This window comes from Ceratotherium simum, chromosome 7 (assembly GCF_057802395.1).
Source record: "Ceratotherium simum simum isolate JZ-2026a chromosome 7, ASM5780239v1, whole genome shotgun sequence".
Taxonomy (NCBI): domain Eukaryota; kingdom Metazoa; phylum Chordata; class Mammalia; order Perissodactyla; family Rhinocerotidae; genus Ceratotherium; species Ceratotherium simum.
The window spans coordinates 64,960,282-64,967,745 of NC_141906.1; positions in this window are offsets into that span (position 1 = coordinate 64,960,282).

Sequence of the window (7,464 nt, forward strand, 5' to 3'; positions counted from 1 at the left end):
GAGCCCGCGTATTAAAGCTACAAACCAGTTACACGCCCCTGACCCTGGCGGCTTGGGGAAGCCTGATGCCAAAGGGCAAAGTCTAAAAATAGGCCCTGGGCAGATGGGGAGGTGCCAGGGTACTTGGGAACCTGGTTTTACCAACAACTCAGACCCACATTTCACAGGAAAATATAAACAAGTTAGTTCAAAGGCTGGAGTCACACTTAGCCTGGCTATAAAGTTACACTGCCCAGGCAGAATACTGAAAGTAACCCTCCGCACACATACCCGTTTAGTGCAGAGAATGTGGGGAAGGAGCCCTGGGAGGCCTGGGTAGCTGGCTTCTTAGGTAACATCCCTCTGCCTAGCACTAACCTTCTAGATCAGGCCACGCCTCTGGCCACCATTGGTGAGCTGGGTCCACATCAGCTTTGCTCCAGTTCTTAAGCAAAGATCTTGAGCATGGGTGACCTTGGAGTTAGACTTTGAAGGGTAAATGATTTTGGCCCAGACAGACAGGGCAGGGTACCTTGGGCAGAATGCACAGCCTGTCCAAAGCCATGGATGAATGACAACGTTCAGGAGGCAGAATGGTGCCAACTTGTAAAGGTCTTAAAGGCCATGCCAAGTGGTTTAGGCCTTTTTTTTTTTTTTAATGTAGGCCACGAGAAGAGCCATTGAAGGGTTTTCAGTAGAAGAGTGACAGATCTGTCCTTTAGAAAAGTAATTCCAGTGGCCATTTGGAGGGGAGGTTGCCAAGAGGTGGCTAGAAGCAAGTCGGCAGAGTGAGCCAATCATCCCCCGAGATCAATCCCGTTAGTTATTTTGATGCTATTTCTAGACAAAGAAGTATCATATGACATGATAGAAAAGGGGAGAAAACTTGTAGAACACTCCAATGAGCAGGGCAGGACTAGGTGAGGCAAGCGTGATGGCTAGGGTGCAAAATCAAATGAGGCATCATCTTAGAATCCTGCAAATGCCCCGAGAGTGATGCCTCCTTAGACTTTACACCCTCAGTGCCTCACGTGCCTTCCTCTAGTCCTGGCCCTGCTCAGGAGCCTATTATTACCAGCCCCATCTGGAGGTGGTCCTCCTGTGATCTCTCCATGGGGACAGGCATGGGGAGCCAGCAAGCCTGTGTCCATTTGTAGGATGTTTAAATGCAAAGATAAGAGCACTAGTGGCCAGCAGACCTAAATCCAAGTCCTAACTCCATCCTTTATGATCTCGGTCAAGTTGCTGAGCCTTATGAGCTTGGGTGTCCTCATTTATAAAATGGTAAAATGATGTGAAAGTACTGGGTACAGTGCTGTACAAATTCCAGGCACTGTCACTCATCCTGCCTTCTCCTCGGCTGGCACACCCTTAGAGAGCGGGGATATCATGATGCATGAGCATGCTTCTTTTGGAAGCAGCATCAGTAAAAATAACTCCAGCACAATTGGCATGGCTACCTCAGAGTCTGTGGAAGGACAGCTCTCTCTTCCCTGGCTGTTAATTATTTGAGCCTGAATCCCTCCTTCTCAAGAACATGCTGCCTGTTTGTTTAAAAAGTCTTCCTGGGGGAAAAAAAAAGCAGCACATTTCTTGTTTTGTTCTTTCACTCTTTGAACAGATATTTATTAGGCGCCTACTCTATGCAAGCATTGTCCTGGTGCTCTGGCTATGGCAACTTGAATGAAAGACTCCAGCTCTGGGCCCTCAGGAAGCTTAGATTAACTAGAGGGGTCTCAAGGGAGGCTCTGGGAGGGGAGCCAGGAAATCAACAAGCAGTCATGTAAACAAAGGAAACAATTTCCAGTAGTAACAAGTGCATGCAAACAATAGAGTAGGTCAGAGGCCTGAGGGGGCAGGGGGAAGCTCCTGATGGGCAGCTGAAGGGAGGATTTCTCTGGGGAAATACTGTTTGAGCTGAGATCTTAACATGGAAAAAAGTGTATTGTGTCATGGAAGGGGAGATTTGCGAGGGGGGAGGGGGGACATCAAGTGCAAAGGCCCTGAGGTGGGAAGTAGCAACCTTTAGTTATGATGTCTGCTTTGAGTCAGTGTACAGTGTTGGGCATGATTTCTGAACAAGAGTGGAACAAATGTGTTTCTGGACCTGATTCAAAGGAGCATATTTACCTCTATATCTGTATCTTTATCTAATTCTCCATCCCCCTCTCTATACCAAGGACACCTTATTTGGGTCACAGCTAAACACTCTCATAACTACCCTGCCCCCATCCCCCACTCCTTCCTCTATGGCCTGGCCATGGCTTCACCACTGATACTTCCTTTCCTTTCTAGAACCACAAAGAACCATCACTGACAGAAGCACCTTACCATTTCCTGCCCAAGCCGAAGCCCAGCTTGCCTCCTCCATTTTGCCTGCTTCTGTGTAGAGGTAGAAGGCTCCCCAACACCTGGGTTCCCTCATGATGGGAATCAAAGTTATGATAAAGACACCTCTTCCTTTAAACACACCCACATCATACCCTCTCTCAATCAGAAGGTGCTGGCACCTAATTTGAGCGTACTAGCTGATGGAGTTCACAGAGTATTATAGAATTTCATAGCTAGAGCTGGGTTGGCCATAAAACTAGTCCAGTATTTTCACATTATCCACAAGGAACCTGAGGCCCCAAAGAGGGGAAGTAACGTGCTCAAGGTTAGGCAGTAAATTAGGGACAGGCCTTAAGGCTCTTCTCAAAGAACTGGGCAAGCACTTTTAAATGGTCACAGACACTTTCCATATCATATTGCCATGTTTACAGAGGGGAACATTGAAGCACAGAGAAGTTAAGTAACTTGCCCAGGGTTACCCAGGAAGTGTTTGGCAGAGCTGGCCTTGAATCCAGGTCTTCTGACTGGAAATCTAGTGTTCTTCTAACTTCACCATGCTCTCTCCAATGTGCTTAACAGAAAATCAATAAATAAATATTCCAGAACATTCCAAAGAGATGTTGGGGGAGACAAAAAATTAATATCCTCCATGATTACTTTTTTTTTCCTTGTTACTAAAGGCAGTCAATAGGCAATAAACTCAATAGAAGGAAAATTCTCTTTCTGGGAAGACAGGATATTAAGTCTTTGAAAAGAGCTTCCACACAGTCAAATACTGGTGCAGTTTATTTGAGTGCTTTCCCTTGAAAGAAAATCCCCTCCGATGACTGGGAGCTCCTACAGAATGGGGCTTTAATAACCAGAGAAATCCGTGTCTTGCAGTAGACTCTGCAGTCAATTTATAGTCTTTCCTGCTTTCCACCAAATTTCTCTTCGTGGTAATATTTTTGTCATTTTAATTTTAGACATGGGTGAGGAAGTAGGAGAGGACTTTTTTTTCACTGAAGTCTAACATATATATCACGAGAATCATATGTGGTCTTACCTACTTGCTTCTCTCACTCAGGGTATAAGAGATGGCTTTAAAAAGAAAAGATTGGGCAGGGTGTGAACCTCCTCTCCAATCCTAATGGCCACCTTCCTCATTGGGAATTGCCCTCTGCTTCCTTAAGCATGGGGTCCAAGAAAAAGGCAGGTTTGGGAATCCAATAGACCTGAGTTTAGGTCCCAGCTCTGTCCCTTACAAACTATGGGATCATGGCCAAGTTCCTTAACTTCTTTGAGGTTACAGAGACCTTAGGCATCCTTGTAATACAGATGAGGAACTGAGGCTTGATGAGGTGTGTAGGTCCACGCCCAAGATCCAAACCCGCAGACCCCAGGCTGCTGAAGCACAGCGCGTGAACTTAACCACTACGCCACCAGGCCGGCCCCCAATCCCGCTGGTTTTGACCTCAGATTTTATTATCCAGCTTCATCACCCTCTTGAGCTTGTTTTGAAAATCAAATCTTCCCTCTATGGGCAAGATATGCCACGACTGAAGAATTTCAAAAGATTAATGCGATGTACTTTAAAGGAAATGTCACAATTTCCAAGATTTCCAAGAACGACTGAATGACTTCAATGACATCTTCATGATGGCCCCCAAAAGGCTCTGGTCCCAAGTCGTGCCTCTAACTGGCCGCATGGCTTTGGGAACATTGTACCGCCTTTCTGTTCTGCTTCCTCTCTTGTAAAATGGTGAGATTGGACTAGATGATGTTTTAAGTCCCTTTCCATTTTGAGTCTACCGGGCTTTTTTTTTTTTTTTTTTTTTTTTTTGTGAGGAGGTCAGCCCTGTGCTAACATCTGCCAATCCTCCTCTTTTTTTGCTGAGGAAGACGGCCATGGGCTAACATCCGTGCCCATCTTCCTCCACTTTATATGGGACGCCGCCACAGCATGGCTTGCCAAGCAGTGCGTCGGTGCGCGCCCGGGATCCGAACCAGCGAACCCCAGGCCGCCGCAGCGGAGCGTGTGCACTTAACCGCTTGCGCCACCGGGCCGGCCCCCTACCGGGCATTTTGAAGAGGGTAACTGTTATTTGGTTGTCTAAGCTCAAGTTTGCTTATCAAAAAGTGAACTACCTTGCCTTCTAGTCATGCCTGATATATGTGAGTGGGCAAAAGTGCTGGTGGGTCCTCGTTTGGAAATAAATGTAACAACTTTACCAGCCCACCCATTTTTCATATTAGATTACTGCCTCATTTCCTCCTTTCAACCTAGGAGATACACAGTGTGCCAAAGATCGGAATGTACCATCTCCTTCCAACCAACATGTTCAGGGGCCTTGAACTACTTCCTTCCAGGACCTGGGCTCACTTCTCTTGATTTCTCCAATGTTATGCTAGCACTGTGAGTATCTTTCCCTAAATTCTGTCACTACAAAGGATGCCCCTTTGGAAAGCTCCTCCCCGACTTTTCCTCTACTGCTTCCCCAATGGGTTAGGCTGGAAAATTACCTTTTCTTCATCATTTGTAGGGAATTGTGAAGAAACTCAGGCCACAAGGAAAGCCTGTCACTGACCTGCACTCTTCTCCCCAGCAAGTTGGTGGGGGTCCCAGTGTTCAATCCTGGAGAAACAGCACCCCCCCACCACCTACTTCTAATGACCTGGTGATTAGATTTGAAAAGCTCAGTGGTTTACAAATCTGCTTCAGTTCACCTCCTTCTCTTCTCTTGATGAAGGACCAAATGACTCTGCCAGAAATTAATCCAAAAAGCAGGAACGCACAGCAGTGGTTTCAAGCATGGCCTCTGGAATGTGGGAGTTGGCTGCTCCCTGTTAGCTGTGTGGCCAAAGGAAGGTTGCCTTTTCTCTCTATCTCAGTTTCTCTAGCTGTAAAATGGGAATAACAGTAACGCTCAACTCATGGAGTTATCTGGAGGAGTAAAGGAGATGACACATGTTAAGGGCCAGCGCCCTTGAGTAAGTCCTCAGTATGTGTTAGCCATAGTCATTACCTCATAAGCAGTATTCAATACATGTCATGGCAAAAATGAATTGAAGACATGACTTAGATTTGTTTAAGCCTATCAAATCAATATTCATTCTACATACACTACAGAGTTTATCATCCTGCTGGCAAGGGCCCTCTCCAAGAGACTATGGGAAGGAGCTTAACAAGATCATAGGAAATGGAGAGCTCAGATTTGGGCTTTTTTGGTTACTCTGTTGTCTTTCAACAGAAGCAGGTTCTGTGAAGTGCCTGTCCACCCAAACACCTTCCTCCTCCCCCATCCACTTTTATTTTGGAAAACAAATAATACAATAACACAAATCCTACCACCACCTGCCCTTTCTGATTCCAGCCTTGCCTATTAGACTGTAACCTCCTGAGGGCAGAATTATTGTTTCTTTGATTGCATACTTCATCCAGTATGGAACCACGGGTACACTTGGATTTTTAACAAGGAAGCAGTGCAAACACCCCAAGGCTGGGGGTGGCCTCCTTACTTCTCAGAGATTTTGCAGAGCCCAAGCTGTTCAGAAAAGCAAAACACGTTGCCCACATTCAGGGATCTGCCATCCCTGCCAGTTCATGATTAATCAACAAGGAAGAAGGTTCCTTTAAGGAAAAGAAAAGAAATAGAGACTGGAAGGAAGAAAGCAGGGAGAGCTGTGGATCTGGGCTAGAGAGCTTGCTTAACACTTTCTCCCAGCCCTGCAGCCCTCTGTGACTCTTGGTCTCAGTATAATTATGCTAAATAATTATATTTATTATATAAATACATATATTTATATAATATAGCTAGCAACTGTCCCTGCAAGATGCAGCTGGATATCTTAGTGTCTGGCTAATAAATATGTGGCAAAGAGAAGAAATTACAGCTGGTAATGACTTCTGAATATTGAGGCACCCCTGGAACAACCTTTTCCAGCCTTCCTACAACTCTACTTCCTATCCCTAGACAAATGGAACAGAGAACACCCCACATGTCACCATTCCCCCAGCACAAGACATCCCTCACCCCAGGCTGGTGGACTGGAGCCTCTTAGCAAGGCCAAGGTAAACACACACATGCAGACTTGGGGGAGGAGGGGCGGAGTCTGCAGTCCACACCTGCCTCACCCAGAGCTTCTCTGCAAACCCCCTGGTCTTGTGAGCCGAATCCTAAAGGTTAAGAATAATCACAACAGGCAGCCTATCATTGCCTCGCGGTCTGGCTGAGAGGTTTACAACTGAAACTCATGGCAGAGGGAGAAATTGGCTCAATCACTTGGAGTAACGGTACATGGAGAGCCAGTTGGGCATGACTGCTATTTAACTCAAGGAAACCAGGCTGCTGCGCTTAATGTACGTACACACTAATAAACGCGTCATGCTATGAGGCGAAAATTAACGCCACCCCCTGCACTCCCCACCTTGCTCCCCATTTGCCTGTTTGCCTCATCCCAACCAAACAAATGGGACAAGACTGGGAGAATAGGGCATCAAACAGATGCTCACAGCTACAATGATGTCAATAATCCCAGGTCACCCTTCACTCTTTTAAAGAGATTTAAAATTTATTTATCACAAGATCTTACCCCAAATATTTATAATAAGTCATTTTGTAGGAGGAGGGTGGAAAGAAAGAGTACCTGACATCATCGCTAATAATAGCTGACATTTTCAGATCTTTGACTGTGGGCCAAGCATTCCTTGTGTACCTTCCTAGCAACTCCAGTGAGGTGGGTACCATTACTGTCCCCAGTTTACAAGGGAGGACAGTGCAACTCAGGGAGTTTAAGAAATTGATCCAAGATCACCCAGGACCTAGGAGGTAGGAGGGGGTATTTGAACACAGACCCATGTGAGTAAATCAGAGCCCAAGCTCTCAGCTTTTTGCTACACTGGGTATTTACAAGACAAAGGAGAAAGTGGAGGATGGGATCATTGGCTTGATGGTGTTCTCAACAGTCCTGCTTTTATTCCTTAAGGTCTTGGATGGGTCCACATTATGATGCCTTCCTATCTGCCCTTCCCGAGTAGTCATCCTGCTTTCCCGCCACAAACAAGAACTCACCTTTTACCATATGCCACGTACTGCAGATACAGAGGTAAGACCCACAATCATCCTTGTCTCATAGAACTCACAGTGTCGTGGAAGAGGCAGCTGAAGAAAAATA